We start from the raw sequence: 21,491 nt of genomic DNA on the forward strand, positions 1-21,491 counted from the left end.
TCTTTGGATTGACTTGTTTGTCTTGTTTTAGGACTTAACATGAGCCTTTGTCGATCTAATTTGGGACTTGACTTGTTTTTACAGTTTTAATGTTGAAAAAAATCCAATTAGGAACGCAAGAACACAAAACATGACAAAGGTAGAGATTGAATTGAGCTTGATTGAATGGGTGTACAGAGTATTTCATACTCTCGCCTCACATCAAAAATGTACCAGCTTTTAACTCAACATAAGCTGGTTGTAGCTGTTTTGTATTGTCTACATGTATGCATTAGGTCTGAGATAGATTTTCTTATTTTAAGACTTGAAATATGCCTTTTTGGGTCTTAATTTGGGACTTGAATTGTCGTTACCGTTTTAAAGATGAAAACGATCCTATTAGGAAAGCAAGAATCCAACGCATTATACAGATAGTGTTGAATGTGAGCACAAAGGCTCAGTAGGTCATACTCTCGACTGAGAGCTAAAAGGTACTGGGTTTGAAACCAGGTCCTTCTGGAAGCAGCTGTTTCTTGTTTTATAGATAGTTCTGTGATAGACTGGCGACCGGTCCCGAGTGTATTGTCTCACTCACTACATATTTGTGCAATGATAAGCTCTAGCATGAAACACAAGGCATATGCCTGATAGCACATGGAATATAATGACATGAGAAATAACATCTTTTATCTTGACCCTAAGGAGGAGCCATACTGTCTAGGTTACAAATGCATACCACATTCTATAATGCATTTGTCATCTGTTAATATGCATCAGCACTTCAGATGCAGTAAGCATTTAATTTCCTCCAAGAGCAGGTACAAGCCATAGACATAACCTATGAATAAGCAGGACACTGCCATGTTTTCTGCGATTTGATGATATAATACTGCCAGCCTCAGAGCAGTAAAAGCATGATCTACAAATGAGGCCCAGACATCCATGTACTGCTCTTTATTAAGCAGCAATACCTAGAGGGCTGTAATACAACTCAGCTTTGGCCAGCATTTACTTCCAGAGCATATTGCCTGAGGGATTGTTGTGAAGCAGAGAACAGATGCATTTATCATTTACTCATGTAAAACACTGAGCATACTGCAAGGTTAAAATGTGTATGAGCCGGCTGCCAGCCGTATGTCAGCACCATCATACGGCAGAGCACTGGAAGTCCAGGCTCAGTGAACCACTCATGATGATATATAGGCAGTAACTGTATATTGTTAAACTCGCCTCACGTAACAGCAAACCTATGATGGGAAATACTCAGCCTAGGTGAAAGAAAGCAATAAGGCGCTTATAGAAGGCAATGAAAACCCCATGGGGAAGTTGTGGGTCTACATATCTGCCAGGGCTAACAGTAAAACAGGGGATTTTCCAACACTTTTAAAGCAAGAATGCACTGCATATGAAGGACTTGAACCACAGTCATGTCTTGCTATGAGTCGGCTTAAGTGCAGTGTTCTTATGCAGAGTGTCCAAGCTCTGATTAAAACACAAACCGCAGCCAATAAAAACATTTCATAGTAAGTATGACCATTGACTGACAAATTTACTCATTAACATGTCACTACAAACTGTAAACAATGACATTACAAGAGTATTCAGTGTGTACATGATGCATTTAAATTAGTTTGTTGCTCTGAAATGAGCAGTTTACATGTAATTGAGCATTACTTTAGCGTATATACAATTGTAAAAAAATCACTTTGAGGCAAACTTATCAAAAATCATTTTAACAATCACCTCACAACATTCCCTCAATGACGGTGGGTTTCCTGGTGGATGGAAGCAGATTACTCTCCGAAAGTGCTCTGCCAGTCTGTGCCGTTCCTCTGCCACTTACAGTAGGTAACAAACCTGTAATTAGTTAAACCGGAAGTGTCTTCAAGCATAACAAAAACAGGAATATAACCTTATCATTAACTTGCTTTGTCAACAAGAACTAAGGCAAAATACATAATCAAATGGAGTATTTAAGAGAGCACTATCCTTAAACAGTGAAGAGAGACAGAAGGTCAGATCTTTGATGTCAACTTTGTCACTAAGCTATTTTAATCGGTTGCAATGACTTTTTGGTTTGTCTTTCTGTCCAAATTGAGTAAAGAGGATTCAAAACCTATTAACTGTCACACAACCAAATGTAGTCCTTCTTTTTAACCCATCATAGTATCAGGAGTAGTTGGCTTGATAAATGCCTTGCTCAAGGGCAACTAAGCAGTGGACCTTCCGAAATGATAGTGTTAAGAATATTCTTTGTTTGAGGACCGAGAGTTGGTCGTAAATAGACCAAGAAGCTTCTCTGTAAAGTACAACAATATTTATTAAGATAACGGCACAGTAAGTCCACAAGGGAAACACAGCTGTGGTCCTACCCAACGCCAACTGATCCACAGTCGTCGTTTAAGCAGTTAGCATTCTTTCAGCAGGGTGGAGGAAAGGCCTCGATCTTTGGTTTACATCACGCGTTTCTACTCTCTGGTCCTTCCGGTCTCGTCTTCTCTCATTGGTTGGCAGCGGCCGGATCCTGTAGGCCCCTTGTCATCACATGGGCATATCCCCGTCTCTTCTATCGGCTCACGTCGATGGAGGCTGGTCCATGGCACGTTCTGCTTAGAATTCTCATGACGTCACCGTCCCCATCTGTTGATGTAGTCATGAAGCTTCCTCCTATGATATTCTATTCTGCAATTCTTCTGAGGTTTATTGGTTATTAAACACGTAATAGTATTATTGCAGCCTCAATGAGTGAGAGTTAGAGGCGGTGTATTTAGTATGTAACTCCACGCGTCATTCTCCCTCTACTCATATATACGATAGACTATTAGCTACATGCTATCTGAGGCTAAAACAACAACATCCGGTACTACCGTAAGTAAAAGTTTGGTCCGTCGGGAAACAGTGAATTATATCATTTAATGTTCCGTTTCAATGTATTGATGTATTATTCTTACAATAGTCGACACTGTTCTTTTATAATCACCACTATAGGAACTAAGGTAACCAGGTGTCCCGCTTTATGCTGAACTGAACGGTATTTTTATTATTTGTCCCACGGTTTTATCCAATGTCCCGCATATGATTGACAGTTGCTCATCTAAACCTTTTTGGCTTTTATCCAAAGGTGTTTAAAAAAGAGGGCTTTCACCATTATCTGTGTCAGATGTCAATCAATCAACAAATAAATGTATTTACTTATTAGTGTAGCAATGGAGGGCGGCTCCCAGATAGCTTTTGTGAGTTTGCCAGAATTTATTTTCAATTGTGCACGGAGGTGAATACGTTTTGAAGCGATATCTCCCCAAAACTCACAAGAAACGCCTGGCTCATAAAGAAGATATTGATCTGTCGATTTATCCTTCCTGAAACTAAAAGAGACCAAATAGATGAGGTAACAGCAGCTAATTTAATAAACACACACTCTGCAGCACAATATATTTAATTCCTTCACTTGCATAGTTTGTGCAAACAATTAAACCATAGCAAAGCGTTGGTATTTATATTTATAGGCTAATATTTTCAGTACAAATGTTTATTTTTAAGGGTTTGATAGACATTATACTTAATTCTAAACTAGGTCTTAGCAACGCAGTAACATGTCCCACATTGTCCCGCACAAACGTAACCTTTGTCCCACATATGGCTTGTTTGCACCTGGTCACCCTAATAGGAACAGATAGGGCTTGCAATACAATACAATCACAAAGAATAACCCTAAACAACGCACCCTAGCCCTGCGTAGCGCCCATTATACAGAGGGGATTCCAGCGGCTCTCCGTGACAGTGGCTTTGTTGATGCTTTAACTAAGTGTCAGAAAACTGTCAGAAATCATGTTATGATAAAAAAAATTAACACAAAAGCACAGATTATTATCGTGATAGCCGCAATTACATGTTTGAATCAATTGACAGTACTGCACAATACTGTTGTTTCACATTTCCATTTACTTTTATGTAACACCACACTGCCTGTACTGTATAATTCACTTGTCATTCAGTCTGTATTCATTGCATGTGCTAAATGCATTGCAATGCTCTTTTATTATTCAAACATCCATCCATCCATCCATCCATCCATCCATCCATCCATCCATCCATCCATCCATCTATCCATCCATCAATCCATCCATCTTCTCCCTCTTATCCATCAGTTAACAGCTCCAGCAGAGAGGATTCCAAGGCACTCCCAGGCCAGTGAAGAGATATAATCCCTCCACCTGGTCCTAGGTCTACCCCTCGGTCTCTTCCCAGCTGGACGTGCCTGGAACACCTCCCTAGGGAGGTGCCCAGGTGGCATCCTCACTAGGTGCCCAAACCACCTCAACTGGCTCCTTTCAACGCGAAGGAGCAGCGGTACTACTCCGAGTCCCTCCCGGATGACTGAACTTCTCACCTTATCCCTAAGGGAGATGCTAGCCACCCTGTGGAGAAATCCCATTTCGGCCGCTTGTAACCGCGATCTCGTTCTTTCGGTCATGACCCATCATACATGACCATAGGTGAGGGTAGGAACGAAGAGGGCCGGGTAGACAGAGAGCTTTGCCTTCACGCTCAGTTCTCTTTTCGTCACAACGATGCGGTAAAGCGACTGCAGTACCGCTCCCGCTGCTCCCGCTGCTCCCGCTGCTCCCGCTGCTTCTCTGGCCCATCTCACGCTCCACCACTACACCCCTCCCCGTCACCTCCGCTCCTCTGATGCCAACCTCCTCACTGTCCCTAAAACCAAGCACAGAACCTGGGGAGACAGAGCCTTCTCCGTTGCTGCCCCTACCCTCTGGAATTCCCTCCCCAACCACATCCGTGACTGCAATGACCTCACACTTTTCAAATCACTACTCAAAACACACCTGTTCCACTCTGCCTATAATTCTTAACCACCACTTTTCCTAATTCTGTTTTTGTTCTGTCTGACTGTTGTATTGTGCTGTTCTATTTACAATGTATCTACTTCTCTGCGTTTTCTTGTGTTTCTGTGTTTTTAAATGTATTTTAATTACTTATTTTTCATCTGTAAAGTGTCTTTGAGTGATTGAAAAGCGCTTACAAATAAAATGTATTATTATTATTATTATTATTATTATTGTTCCCTCACCCGAGAACAAGACCCTGAGATACTTGAACTCCTTTACTTGGGGTAAGGCCTCATTCCCTACTTGGAGTATTCAACCATCTGCCATTCAACTCAGGCAAGGGGATAAAAGGCTCAGAATGTGTTTTAGTGCTGAGGGGAACTGCAGAGTAATAATTGTCTGTAAATTCATCATCATAAGAAACTTCTTCCCCGTTGATGATTATAGCAGCCTTTAAGATATGTTCAAAAACGGGTAAGTATGTTTCTGCATTAATATTGTTCTGTGACTCCTACCTTCCTTTTCTTTCTCTCATTTTTCTTAGGTGTCTTTGCTCTCCCTCTCCATTTTTGTCTTTTTTCTCTGCAACTTTCAAAATCATTTCTGTTATCACCTCACAATCTCACTTTTCAGTTTGGGAGAGAAAAATCCTTTTTTTTCTCCCCCTCTGTCACTTTATATCTCTATCTACCGTGCTACTTCTTCCATTTCCTTGTCTGTCCACATCCCACTATCTTTCTCTTGGCCTTTCTACCTCTTCCTCTCCCTGGGAAAACAACAAAATCAATCTCCAGGTCTCTCACTCACACAATAGTGAAGTCTGGTTCAGTTTCTTGATTGTGTCATTCTCTTCAGTTTCAATGCAGTTGAAAACGGGAAAAACAAAGAAGAGTTTATATTCATCCCATGTTGAAATAAAAAGGCAAATGGAGTACTGGGTATTGGTGTGTGAGTGTATGGGTCATGCATCTTCCCTAAGGCTGTGGCATTTATTGGCATATTGGCCAGTCAGACATAATATTTGCTTCAGTAGCATATTCATAGTTTACTGTTGCCATCCAGCTTTGTGTTTGTCTCTCAGTTGAAGCTGAAATAATTAAGTTCAGCTCAGTTCAGTAGATTATGACACTGTGGTCCCGTATACTGGCATGGCAGTGGGTGACAGAATTAATTACTCTCACTACAGAACAATGGCAATCAATTACGTACAGATTATCTACATACTTTGTCATTCTTCTCTCTGTATCGTTGCCCTTTTCAATTCTTTTGCTCCAGTAATTATATTTCCTAGCTAGATTTGTTCCCTTTTCTGCCACATACAACTTGATATGTTGGCAGGCATCAGACATCTTTGCGAGCAGTCATATAATTATGGCTTTGACTCTAGGGCATATTTGTAGAGGTGTGTGACGGCTACAGAAGAAGACGTGGCAGAGATTGGAGACAAGTATACCGTTTGATCATTACATGCGAAAAGCCAACAAAACACCATAATTGCGTTAGTTTACTTAACATTACACATCTGTATTTGAGGTCGATTAAAATAAAAATGACACACTTAATTGACATATAAGTGAACAAGTGGGCTTAATAGTTTAGCTTGATAATAAGGCCTGTTAAAGCTTGTTTACAAAGCTTGTAATGTTGTTATCACAAATAAATCTTAAACATTTTCATGAACGTGTCATAATTTACTGAATGACACTTAATGAAAACAGTTATAAACATTCATAAGACTACATGTTTATGTTTGATGTCAGGGTTATCACAGTGTCTTATGCTTTTCAAAAAAAGAGTTCCTGAACAGTTGTTATTTTTTTCTTTGGATGTCCATAGAGTAGTGATTATTTCTAAAAATCATAAATGAGTCAGCATTGTACCACTTCTGGTTCCCTCGTCTCTAAATCAATGTTTTGTAGACCATGTTTGTGGTTAGTAGCCTGAAATAAGGTCTGTGGTTAAAATAAGCCAAAGAAATATTCACATTTTGTTCTACGACATAAAATATGTCAGTAATTACCCAACTGGTGGATATCCAAAGCTTGTAAACGGCGGCCACAAACAGGTAATATAAATAATTATAATAATAACACATTTTATTTGGGGGGTGTTTCAAATCATCCAAAGACACTTTAGAAGGCATAGGGTAACATAGGGAGAGTTATCGACAGCTGGGGTAAAATAAGACACAAAACAGGAAATGGTAGTACAGTTTATAGTGAGATTGCCGGTTTGAATAGATGGGTTTTGAGTTGGGTTTTGGATGTTGTTATGGAACCTGAGTGTCGGATAGAGTGCAAAACTACTGATCCCAATGCTTGAGGTGACTTAATAAATTACTAAACACCATCAAGCAGAAACAAGCCTTTAGCTTAGCGGTGGTGACTGCCATGCGACGATGATGTAGTTTGTTTATAGCGGTAATGGTAACGTTAGCTTTTTATTTCTGCGGATGGCAGTTAGACTTCAAAATTCACAAAGTGGTGTAAATATGTGGAGATTTACCTGCTGAACAAAATGTGAAGTTCCATAAACGCATGTTGGCCACAAAGCTTATTTTCTGCAATATATTGAAATACAATGGGCAAATTCCATAAAGGTTAATTTTGGAGTTGCCCTTCAAAACTACATCCTCACTGCACCACTCTGTTGAACTTAAAGGTCTCCTATAATGCTATATTTGAGCAATATATTGTAGGGCAATATCTATACAAAACTTGTATAGTGAGGAAAAGAGTGAGGGATGTATTTTCTGACACTTTGTGAGTTTACTTACACACCGGGGGACACATATTAATGTATAACAGACATCAAAAAGTGCATTTTGCATAATAGGGGACCTTAAACATTTAAGTAATCAGCCATACGTCAAAACAAAAAGGTAGTGTCCTTGGGCAAGAGACTTTTGAACCCAAATTGCTTACGATGGCCAATGGTGTGCGAGTGTGTGAACGTTGGCCACTCTGAGCAGGTGGACATTGTAAGGCAGATGCGGTCGCTTTATGAATGTGAGTGAATGCTTACTTTTATGAAATGTAAAATAGCTTTGTAGGGTCACAAAGACCGGAATAGCATTATATGAATGCAGAAATTCAGTTGTGGAGTAAAATATTTCCAGTTAAGCTAAAACTTATACCTACAACCATGTAGGGACAAAGTTTCCTGTGACTATTCATGCTTCCCATGGGATACATGCAATAACTTTTAGTAACCACTTTAACTTAAATCAAGCGTCAAAGGCCAACATTCAAATTGTACTACAATTTAAAATCTAATCATCAGTTTGCTATGACCTTTGTTGAGGAAAAGGTATTCCTCCCAGTGGATAATTCTGTTTTTGGATGCCTTTCTATTATTCCACCAACAACCCAAAATGTCAACTTAACATGAAAGGTATCCCATGGGCCTCTCTGTGGAGCCACCATCAGGTCAAACTGTCAACTTGATTGTGGAGTGGACTGTCCAGCAGACCTGAAAGCACTTCAATCCCCGGCACCAAGTCCCAGGTCGTACCACCAGGTGATTACAACAAAGCCATGCCGTGTCACTCCCCTGGGGCAACACCAAATGGCTTGTCAGGAGCTTTCTCCAAACTGCTGTAACAACATGGGACAGCCTTCCCCCTGCTGCCGTCTGGGACATCACATCAAGCAGTGTTGCTGCCTTCAAGAAGCGATTGAATAAACACCTCCCAGCATGAGACTGCAAGCCTAAAGCTCCAGCACTTCTAACAGACACAAATGTGCTTCATATTCTGGAGTAGCTGCAGCTCAGTGAATGGTATTCATGAACCGCTAAATCAATACATACAAGAGGCTGCATATTCATGGTTCTGAGAGGATTAAGCTTTGTAGACTCCTTGACCATTACCCAAAAATCAGAGGGGAAAATGTTACAGGAAGCACCATCTTTATATCAATGCTAAAGAAACATGGATGCAAAGGCCTACACTATCATGCCAAACAGAGATGTTTAATTTTGGGGAGGATTATCTGTAAAGGAGGGTGTACTGATATAATAGGGCTAGTAGGAGGAGCATTTACCAGGAGCCGGAGGAATCAGCAAGGACTCAAACCCAGCGTGAATACCCCTATTTTTCCTTTGGGCAGCGGTGAGCATTTTTTGTGAGGATATTTTTCTTCTTTTTGCAGTGTTTTTGTCTTTCGTTGGAAATATTCGGTCTATCACAAAGACTGCATTTTAAATTGGACATTTAAGTGAGACCTACTCCAGAATCATTCTGTGTTTTTACTTTTGTTGGAGGTGTGTGTATGTTTTGGGCTAATTAAACAGTTTATTAGAAGCCAGACCAATGTTGTCTCAGGTTTAGTTTGGGGGGGAAGATTATTAGTTAGAGGAAGCTTAATTCATCAGCCCCACTCTGCCCGATGGTATAAGTGGCTCCCAAACCTCTTTCTTGGGTAAATAGGCTTAAAATACAAGCTTACAAACTAGCAAACTGTATTAGTACACTGTTTATTCTATCCAAAACAATAGTGAGGTGTAAAGAACTGTTAGTTTCATAGGTGCCGCTAAAATGACTTAAGGTATCATATTGTTTTATTTAGATCATGTTTTAGTATTAAAGAGGACATTTAAGGCCCATTTTCTACTTTAACATGTCTCCATGCTTTAATGTTCAAACAGCTCTTTATTTTTCTCATGTTCGCATGTTTTCCCCACTTAGTCATATCTGCTTATCTGTCCGGCTACACAGTTCCATCTAAGGGAATAGGCAGTATGCTGTTTTTCTTGGAAATTATGCGAGGAAAAAGCAAAGACAGGGAACAGAAGATGGGATACAGTTAGGGAGCAAAGCACAGGCTGGCTGAGTATATGAGTAACATAGAAATGGATACAGTGAGGGGGAGAATAGAAAAGAGACACAAAGCAAACAGGGGCCGATGCAACACATTATACATGTGGAGTGAAATGGACACATTCACCAGCGCACACAAAGCGGCGAGACGAGACATTCATCTATCTGTACTGTTCTGAATCTAGCTGAGTGAGATATCGGAATCTTTCCGTTTAGCTTCAGCCATGGTCGAGAATAAGATAGCATCTGCCCTTTCTAGAGGCCAGCAAGATTCCATAGAGCCCTGTGACAATTATCGACAATCAATTTCTATTTACCTGCCATTCACAGTGACTGAATACTGCCATCTGTATAAAGCCAATGTCTATCATGCTTTTTTGAATAAAAACCCAGGGGTGTGTTCGTGGGAAAGTTTATTTTCTTTCAAGATGAGGGCAATTGTTAAAAAAATGAAACAATCATTAAATCGATTGGCGGAATTTCTGAATAGATGACACTTGTAAAATTGGGTCATTTGGTCATTGTGATGTCAGCTTAATTTTAGTACAATGTGAACCATTCTATTGGGGCTTTTGTATTTTCACCTTTTACCCAAGCTCCCATGTAATCTTCTTCTTTAATTTCCCTGAGTACCTTTGGACAAAACACTTGAGGGACAGTGGTGGTGTAGATGTGTTCCAACTGGATTTAATTAAAGTGTACTTTTGCCACACACCATGCCCCTGTGCCACAGTCTGCCTTTGTGTTTAGCCAGTCCATCAAGACTTACGTAAACTTCTTTTTTTCTGGGCATCATTGTTAGATGGACCCAAAGTCATTCAGCCCTACAGCTTCCAATATATTCACCTTGTTTTGTTGAAACAAATATATATAGACAATGTGTGACTTCCATCTTCCGCGTGAAGTTAAACCTTTTGGTTGTGGAAGCTTTGACTGCGGTCCATCAAGCCAACTGCAATCACATTTTTGAATCATGCTAAACAAGGGGTTTTCCTTGGTGGCAATTAGCGTGGTGACAAAGAGATTGTCTGTGACTATTTCATAATAAAGGCCATGTTGTTTTTACCAGCTGAATTTGTTTACATGTGTTGCAGTAGCAGTAGGAAATGTTGGGTTTACCTTAACTACTGTGAAGCTTTTTATTGATGAGATACAATCATGGATGTATAAAGAGAACTGAAAACAGTTTTTGAGGTGGAGCCAAAGGTTAATCTTATAAAAGAAGCTCAGTGGATTTTGGGCAAAATGTATCCTGGACTGAAACAGAAGTTGAAGTACCACCGATTGTGTCATGATCCTTGTTTTGTGTCTGTTGTTTCCTGTTTTATTTTGAAAGGTTTTCCCCTCTTGTGTCAGGTTTAGTTTCACTCCCTGTCTTTAGTTTCCCTCCTGTGCCTGATTGTATCATTGTGTTCACCTGTTGCCCCTGTGTTTCTCCTCCCCTCTCTCCAGCTGTGTGTTGTTTGGTGACTAGCCTTGTGTATTTAGTCTTGGTTCCCCTTTTGTCTCTTTTTCGGTCGTCATCATTTCTTCCCTGATCTTGTACATGTTACCTGCCTGTTCCTGCCCGTCCGTCTGTCTGCTCCGGTTCCCAGTGTCCCTGTATCCCCTGGTCAGTGTTGGTGAGGTTTTTCTTTTGGTTGAACGTACAGCTTTAATTTAAATAAAGCTCGCCTTTTGTTTGGACCCATACCTGCCTCCCTTTTGTTTTACTGCACTTGGGTCCTGTTTCCCCAACCCCTTGACAGTTTGGCCATTACAGAAAATGCATTTACAAATTGGAAGCAAGTATTATACTTTTTACTAGGGATGCACCGATTGAAAAAATGTCAGCCGATGCCGATGTTAAGAATAACACATTTTACCGATTCCGATGGCCAATGTTTTACTATGTAAACTGTAATAGTAGCATAATGCAGACTAAGGCAGCCTATCCCTCTAAGAGAGAGATTGGGGGATACGTGTGTGCATGTGTAAGAGCGAGAGAGAGGTTAAGCGAGCCATAGTAAGTTTCTGAAAGTTAACGGGAGTAGCAACAATTATAACAAAGCCACAAACGACTGCCTCCCAAGAACACTGAATGATGGATTTAATTGACCGATCCTGCAGACACCCGCTACACGGGGCAGAAGTCCTGCAGCTTCTCACAGAGGAGAGGAGACCCCCTCCAACTGACATTAAAGTTACGGCAGACCCACAATCACTGTTCTAATCCTTCAAATTGATGCCCTGACTCTGAGATTTGTTCCGTCAGATTTAAAAACAACGACACTTCTCCAGGTCACGTAGCAAAGCATAAACATTGGTGACTTCCATAGGTGATGTCATCTTATTTACCGATGTGCCGATTGTGGTAAATAGGGCTAACATTGGCCGATGCCGATGTCTCACCGATGTATCGGTGCATCACTACTTTTTACTCCACTATATTTATTAGACAAGATGAGTCACTTGTTACTTTGCAGGTTCATATTATTAATACAACAAAATGACTCATGATCAGTGACGGGCAAGTTACTTCCAAAATGTAGTACAGTACAAGTTACTTATTATTTTCTTTTTAAAGTAATAAGTAACACTACATTATTACTGTCTCTGAAATGTAATGTGTTACACTACTTTTGTGTTACTTTGAGTTACTTTCACCAAAAATAACCGCGAAAGTATGGCTTTAAATGCTAAAACGTAGTTTATTGCAGCTCATTAGTTAACGCTATCTATGGCAGTATGCTGAAATTAAACATATGCTCTGTTTAAGTGGGCTGAATAATATGTGATACTGGTAACACTACGTCTCTGTGAGTTATTAATAACATGTTAGTGGAGCCTCTGCACGGCCCTGTAACCTGCTGTATATGAACGAGTCTCCATGGCAACGTTAGCTCACCTTGTCATTGGTGTGTTAACAGGGATTTGGCTGACAAGCTTTCTAAAAGCTGGCGATTCCACAGAGGACAGAGGCTGCAGATCTTCAACACTCTCCACGAGTCTCTCAACTTCTCTGGGTTCAAGCAGCAGACCGAGAGATAGTTACCTTCTGTTGCTTCGGCCTGCGCGCACTCCTGTCTTTTTCATTTCTTTTATCCGAGCCTGCAGCTCTGCATTGTGAGCCTGCAGCTGTGAATTGTGAATCTGTTTCTGCAGCCCTCTAAACCAGCGGTTCCCACATTTTTTTTTGACGCACCCCCTTCTACCGGGTTGATGCACCCCCCAAAAAAACGCAAAAAAAACCCCAAAACGCAACAAAGCTTTGTTTTCTCACCATATAAATAACTTTGTCATGAGACGTTCCACTTGACAGTTTCCCTGATTTCAGCCAGTTAATCATATTTGAAAGAATGAATGAAAAGAGTTGGCGCGCATATATCCTAGGCTACAGTGAAACGTAGAAGAAAACAGTGCTGTCTTCTTCTACGTTTCTATCAAAAACTAATAAATTATAGTTTTTTTATTTAAAATAAAAGGGATTACAAACGAAAGGTTTATTGTTCCTTGTTATTGTGTTACAGCTAAAAGTAATACATTACTGTTACTTTTGCAACGCATTACACCCAACTCTGCTCATGAACTATCTTACACTCTAATGGATTGATATGCCACCTGTAACGGCTGCCACATAATATATATTCTGTATATATATAGATATTATATATACAATATATGAGTACTTCTACCACCACTGCTTATAGATTAGGAAACGGCTCCAACTTGTAAATAATTCCTGTTAGTAAAAGTTTGATGACTATTTAGCTGTGTTATATTAAAAGCCTATTCAAAGCTCTACAAAGCTGGCCACCATGGCCCCCACGCTTCAAATGAAAGAACGGACACCCAATATCGGTATGTTTTCGTCTCTTTGCTAATCATTAAATTGTCCAGACGCATCCATCAGAACAGAAACTTGCTTGTTGAGAACCTATTCTCCAGTCTCTAGGTTCCAGTATAGGGTCATAATGTCCCACAGCTCCGCAGTTATTTGACAAAGAGTCAAATAAAAGTTATGTTTTCTGTCATTTGATTCCTCTCTATTCTTTAGAATTTCATTTCAGTTCAAAAGAAACAGCCAAAGGAAAATACAGAGAGAATAAAAAGATCGGGAAAATGTGTACCGCTGCACAATTGAATGCTATCGGCAGGAGGCAGTAATATCAATTCCTCTGCAGACCTGTAAACAAACTTGAGGTCAGGCACATTACTGATCAATATATACAAATGGCAAATGCTCCAGTCTCCTGTTCCCCTTAACACTAATTCATTTGGTTTGGGTTATTTCAGGATTGACGTAAAGAAACCTAGAATTTCTAGCCTTGTTGTTTTCTAATATAAATGCTCTTATACTAGGCACTTTTAGGTCTAGTGTGGTCTCTTTCATTCCTTTGTCTTCTTGCACAGGTGGCAATCGAGAGAGCAGTGACATTGTGTTCCTTGTTAGTGATCCGATTTGCTCTTGGCTAAATTCCAAGCTATTTGGCAGTGTCTGAATTTCTTTGATGGAAACCCTTGACATGGTTCTGGCATCAACACTAGAGAGGAAATTATTCAACTTTTTCTTCCTTTGTTGCAGGACGATGTTGGTAATCAATCTGTTGGGCGAACTAAAGGGAACATTTTTTTTTACATGAGTATTGTAGTTAACGTTCTATTAAATATGGTACAAGGACACAAACAAATACCATACAGAAATGCAACAACAAAAGAACAAGAGACACACATAAAAAAAAAGGCCTCAAAAGTGTGACATGCACAGAAGAACTTATTCACAGACACCCACAGTGAGACACACATGAAGGCATTGAGAAACACACAACAAACACACACACCTAGGTTTACTCCTCAGTGAAAAGTGCTGCTGGCATAAACAAAACCAGAACACGGAGTACAGGGAGGAGTAATGCACAGGCATGAAAACGGGACACTGACTATGTTTGACAGAGCAGAGGATGTGTGTGCGCGCTGGTGTTTTTGTGTTTGTGCGTCTGTGAGTGCGTGTGAACCTGCTGTGAGAGCAATTGAGATTCTAAGGTCACATGCCCTGTAGAAATATTTCACTTCAAACTAAAGACACCCCTCTGAGAGCACACACATCCTGCAACACACACAGAATTGTGGACACCTCAGAAGTTTTAGTTTTACTTCAAGCAAGAAGACCTTCTCAAATAGGAGGATTGAGAGGAAATGGCGGTAGAGGAAAGATGGAGTGGCATGGAAAGAACATATACACAAACGAGTGGGAAGAGTGGAAAAAGAAGGTTTAATCTTCTTCCCATAAGTGTCAGTAAGCATTGCGTGCTATGTGACTAACTTCCATGATGACCCATAGAAGTTGCTTTTTTTGCGTGTAATGGACAGAAATAAAAGGAAAAAGCTTTGTTCAACCTGTTGTCAGGGTGACATTTAGAAAGGTGTTTAATGGCACAAATGAGCCGGGTAGCTGCTATGGATCAGTGCACATCTCCCTGTTTTGATTTTGGCTGTTGTTTCATCATATATTAGGAATTTTCTCCCAAAAAAAGACCACCTACACACAAGGAACAAAGTCACATCCTTCAAAGTCTTGAATATATTCACTTCTGGATATCACCTGCTAGAGATTGTCACTTGTTATGTTGCCTGGAAATATCGCCATCCTATCCCAAATCCCATTTGTGATGCTGCGATTGCAAGGCCTTTCATCAGTGGCCAATAGGCTCAAGTTTAAACGCCACTTGAGTGAAATAGAGTAAAACGACCCCACTCATGCTGAAGGATGACAGCAGGACGACTTTAATTTGATCTGTTGATTGGGCTCCTCAGCACAGGTAGGGGTCTGTCAAGTGTTTCAGCTAAAGGCAATGAGCTCTCAGTAGGCCCCAAATGGCAGAATGTTCTGGCAGTCAAAGTCTTCACTGGTGGATGCAGCTTGTTGTGGGTATGTCGTAAACAACGGAAATACTAGCAGTAGCACTAAAGGCTCACACCGTAATTATATACAATAATAAAATAAATTGAGCACTTAAAGAGTCCGGCCCATTTCAACCTCATGGCTTATTTGAAGCAAATATATAATTTGTATATTTTATGGTTATTGCCCAGAGTGTAAGTTGCTTTGGATATTAGTGGCAGCAAAATGTAATGTAATCCTAAAACAGTTTTTTTGTTGACTGTCCAATCTCAAGCGGGTCAACCAGTATAGTATAGAATATACAGTATTGTATAATTCAGTTAACTCATATCTTTACAACTAGCTCATGTATCATACCCTTTGGTTTGGTTTTCTAGTCACACTACAACCAGATAAAAAAAGTTCAACCATTGAACTTTGAAAACAAAATTAATGAAAAACAATTAGGCTGGGCTGATAATGCATGATAGATTCAAAGTTGTCCTACTGGAACCTTTCCAAGGGCCTTTCTCCTATTCTTCATCCACAAGTTCCAGTTGTTACTAGAGGAGTCAAATCAAGGAGACTGTGAAGTTTACCTGGATTTACCCACGCGTGTGACTGTGATAGATTTGAGCAACTTTCAGCTCTTGGTGGTACTGCAGTCGCGACAGATTAGCAAACAACAATTTGGGTTTATTTTCCTCTTTATACCTCCATGGGGTAGATTGGAGATGACAGCAGCATGTTGCAGAAGTGATTAGACCGGCTTCGCCTTGCTTTCTTGAGGCTGATTGACACATGATGCAGCAAAATGCAAATCAGTCGACTAAATCTGGTGATTTGTTTGTAGAAGAACTAAAAAGGTAAAACCTTCTCAAGATGTCTCAGCTTTCAAAATGGTTGACATGCCTATGTTTCATTGCTAGAATATTGTGGTACAATATGTGATTTTGGACAACCTAGGAGGCGAGCTGGGGTTAGTCCATCTTTGAAGTGTCAGTTATCTGCATCATTTCAGTGGCCATTCGACTGGTAATTAACACTTCAGAAGCCACAAGAGGAGAGCATTTTAAACAACTGTTGGAAGTGGCTCGTGGGCATCAGCTGCATGTAGCATAACCATCATTTTAACATTTTATTTGACATTGATGCAGTTGCTGAAAATCCATCATGTGGCTTGGGACCTGAATGAGTCACTCACTTGCCTAGACATAATGGATGGTCTTCACTTGATATTGCTTCTTTTTGCATATGCTATAGGTCCAAGGGTAAGAGAAGATCTCAGAGCAGTGCCCTTTTGACCCTCAAAATGAAGAGTTTATATTATTTCTCTCCACACTCCGTGGCTCACTCTCTTGCACTCAAGATAGTAGACATTCAGGCAGTCACCGTGGCCCATTGACCTTGCCTCAAAGCCACCAATATCAGCATCCAAGGCTAATATACACACGGAGAGAGGAAAACAAACAGAACACAAACACACTCCCACCCATACATATAGATATATTCCCATGAAAAGTAGGGTTAGGGGTTAAGATAAGAGGTACTTTATTGATCCCAAACTGGGATTTGTTTACGTTGCACCAGAATAAAACAAAACAAGGCATTGCACATAATTAGAAATTAAAATAGTAGAAATAAACAATTATAAAATATAAACATCTCAAAATAGAATATGAAAATGAAACCTAGTACTTTAATTAAGTACTGGAATAATATGAATCTAGGTTTGACTTTGGGATTCCAACAACAAAAAAACTCTAAACTATAAAACTATCAACTAAATAATTTCAGTTGGGGAACTGTAACACCTTTACAAATGGCAGAAAATGGTTCTGTTGTTTTACGTGCACTCTGATAATGCAAGTAGAAACAAGGACTCTGAAGAAGCTAATGCCCCCTTAATAAAAGCATACATAAATATCCTGTCATTGCTTAAGGACAAAAAACAATGATACTAAAATCCATCAGGCAGGCAAACTAGGTAAAGTGCTAAGCTTAATCCTAGTCGAGGGGGAAAAACAAGCAAATGTCAAAAACACAGGCAGGATACAAGTACTGACTCATTTAAATGGTACAAAGAAATTCTGGCATCAAATGAGAGGAAGTGGACCTGTATGCATACCACAGAGCTGATTAGGGAATGGAGAACAGGTGAGTGGAGATGATCAGCGGGTAAGATGACTGACTGGAGGAAGGCAAATAGGAATGTCTGAAATGACAGGAGAGGTAGAACAGAACAGACAAAAAATAACTGAAGCTGATAAACATGAAGCTGAGGAATTAGGCAGTGATGGCCAAGCATGAGTGAAACAGCTGATACCAACAAGCTAATGAAAGTCCAAATTAATAGAATTGAATAGAATATAACTACCTTTTTTTGTTGCAGCTGCATAAAAACAAGGCATTGTAATTACAATCAAATAAAAAAGCAGGTTGAAAGGTTGTGTCTGGACTAATGAAGTGCTTCATTCAACCAGAGAAGTTCTGCTACCTTTTTGATTGGAACAACTCTTTACAGTTGTAACTCGTCTTGTGGGGACCATAAATGCCTTTACACGGTATGACGGGAAAACCACAGAAGTTGGTTTGCAAGTTATTGACACTGACTTCTGTTGTTTTTCCGTCATACCATATAAAGGCATTTATGGTCCCCACAAGACGAGTGCTAATGACTTGGCCGACCACCATGAAGGGTATTTTCCTAGTAAAATATCTCAACAACTTGCTTATTTATTGGCACAACAAGTGGTATAGGATCACTTTTGGATTCCCTTTTCTCTGGCAGCATCAACCTACAGTATCAGGATTACATTTGTGGTTAGTATTTAGATTAAATTGTAATCTATTTGGTGATCCACTTGCTTTTTCGCCCAGCAACAACTTGTCATTTTTAACTTCTATGGCACATATTTAGAAATTGTAATTAGTTAGTGTTAGCTAATCTGTGTGTGTTACAAACCTGGAACTGGACCCCCCAAAAAACAACAACCCTAGTTGAAGTACACAATAATTATTTTTAAGAATGGAAACCATTTCTGCGAGCCTTGAACTCTGTAACCATAGTGACCTTATCATCAATGTATGGGAGTCTCAAAGGACTAAAAACAAGGTTACGGTCATGGTTATGCACACTGGTCAAATTCCTTCACCTACTGCATAATTCCCTCTTGGTCTCTTCCTCACTCAGCCTCCAGCTGCTGGATTGTTCTTCCATCATGCCATCATCTTTTTTTTATTTCATCTCTCTTCTCTCTCTCCTTCTCGGACTCACACCCTCTCAGCAGTGGTGGGTAATTAAAGTGGTCAGGCCCATTCCATCACCCAAGGGGTGGGAGCCATATTCAAAGGCTGGGGAGATCAAAATGAAAACCAATTAGTGCCGGGGTTTTGTCCTTTCATAATGTAGGACGAGCCATGCAGCTTATTGGCTGGCCTCTGTCTTTTTTCTCCGTACAGGCTCAGGTTTGATTGGGGTTAAAGTAGGAAAGGTGGATATGCACGTGAAAATGGAAGAGCAGACTTTATCGGGTTAAACCAAAATAGGTGCTTGTTGGGGCGTATGCATACAGAAAGGACACATATGCTAATCTGAGAGCAGCTTAATTGTGAAGTCAGTGACGTCAGAGTGTTGTTTGACCTTGGTCACAAACTGTGAAGAATAAGAAAAGAATGGGAGGATATAAAGGGGTTAAAGTATGTGAAGGGAAGGCTAAACACTCAAAACAATGTATTCATGTATTTTAATGCTTGAAGGCTGATGTATCTTACAGTGCTGAGCATGTAGTAGTGCATGTAGCCAACATGTAATATGCAAACATTTTGGTTCTTGAATAAGATAGTAATTTAACTTTAGCTAAATACATTATGAAATGACAATTGGGAGAAAAAAAACCAAACACAAAGTTTGGGTTTTACATGACTAAAGATATCCTAGTAGAGACTCTGTGAGGCATTACTGTTTAGATGCAGCATACACAAATGTTAATCATGATGATACTAGCATGTTTATGTTAAGCAGACAGAAGGTGCATCATCTTGGTTTAGAATAATACCATGCTAACATATTTAACACTAAACAGAGCAGTTGAGTGTTTGGGCTTAAACCAATACTTTGAGGACTTTACCAAATGAACCAAATTACACTGCCAGGAATTATCTTTATTATGATAGTTAACGCTTAAAGACACGATCAAAAACAAGCCTTCCCTCCAATTCCTACAATGACGTCATCGGCTCTATCCTGAAAAGTTGAAACATTTTCAACTTTAATGCCCGGAGCAATTGGAATCAAGTTAAAGAAGACGATGGCACTCAGAAAAAAGGCTCTTATTGGATAGGGGCTCAAAGTGAAAAAGTGAAGCTATTAGAAACTCAGGTCACTCCTATAGCCCGAGGGCCGTTAGTGCACTTTGATGACTTAACCACCAGTCTCTGCACATCCCAATCTACTGACAGTCTCATGCACACACAATACTTTCCCTGTCCACCTCTTGATGTCGGTCAGCCATTCTCCCCTTGGCCTTCCAGCAACTTTTCTTCCCTCATCTGCACCGTGCAAGATGGTATTTACTAGCGACCTGTTGGTTCCTGTTATGTGTCCGGACCACTGTAACTTTCAACTGTAAGCCGCAGAGCTTTTGGTGGCACCATAAGGAAGTCAAAAGATCAACGCGGTAATTGGAACTTATCATACTTCATCTCACAGATGTATTTTCAGTTCTCAATTTGGGTTTGAGCCAATGGTCTTCCGGGTCAATATCAACTCATATTGTCTTCTTACCAAAATTACACTGAGTTGTACATTTCCAAACACATTAGAAGTGCTCCCTCACATTGAAAGCCTTTTCAGTTCTTTCAATACTATTAATTACCCTTAATAAAAATGAGCACCACTGTCAGAGTCCGCTGAAATGATGCCAACTGCCTGTCTATTAGAGACCTTGGATCAGGGCCATCAGGCTTAATGTCGACCTGATTAAAGGAATACTATGACTTTTTGGCAATGTTTTTTTTTTAATCTTATTATCATTGTGTGATGATCTGATTGGGAACAGTTCTACCTTTCTGTCATTAGTATTAAGTGCCTCTAAGATGATACAGAGCTAGCAGTATACCTTAATCAAAAGAAACTGCAACAATAATTCTACCGGATGTTGAGTTACTATATCTTTCATTAACTATCGCTGAAACAGACTGAAGCATGAATTAAACATGAATAAAGGAATGGATTATGATTTCACAGTACGTCATTTTTGGGTGGTGGCCATGACACTCTGAGATGTAATAAAATTGTCTTGTTAAATCGTACTACCAACATATATTAAGCTCACAATCTTATTGAATATAGATTGTTATTGGTAAGTTTAAAATGTAAAACATTTTTTATATTACCTCATACACATAAGTCCACAAGAATGTCGTCCATTCCATTTGTTTAGCTCTTTATTTAGTGCCCCCCCTCTGACAACAGTTGAAACAACCAATCATATTGCTCGACTGGCATGATTGCAATTGCAGAATCATCAGGAAAAAAATACTTTAATAAAAATTAGGTTTGATGAAAGTTTTATATTAGAACAAAATAAATATATATATATATATATATATAAACATAATAAGCTGAAGTAAAATTGTGTAGTAAAAGTGATTGTATTCACTGGAGCACAGCGTCTGATGCCCAGTTGAGAAGCCATCTGAAGACTCGGGCTCATGTTGAAGACATGGTGAAGCTCTCGGATCAATTCTTGTTGTCCCGAAAAGACCTGTAGCCATGGATGGAAACGGATGCAGCCATGCATCCGTAAAGCTCATTTAACCACACTCCAGATATTCTCCATAAATCTGAAACCAGCTCTCATACTTCTTTGCTTCCCTTTACCACTGTATGCCCTGCGTCCTATTCATAATATCAGTTGAGCTATTGGTTGTTCGATCCAACATGCTAGTCCGCTTTAGCATAAAAGTGGCGTGGATGCAGATG

The sequence above is a fragment of the Eleginops maclovinus genome, chromosome 23 (assembly GCF_036324505.1).
Source record: "Eleginops maclovinus isolate JMC-PN-2008 ecotype Puerto Natales chromosome 23, JC_Emac_rtc_rv5, whole genome shotgun sequence".
Taxonomy (NCBI): domain Eukaryota; kingdom Metazoa; phylum Chordata; class Actinopteri; order Perciformes; family Eleginopidae; genus Eleginops; species Eleginops maclovinus.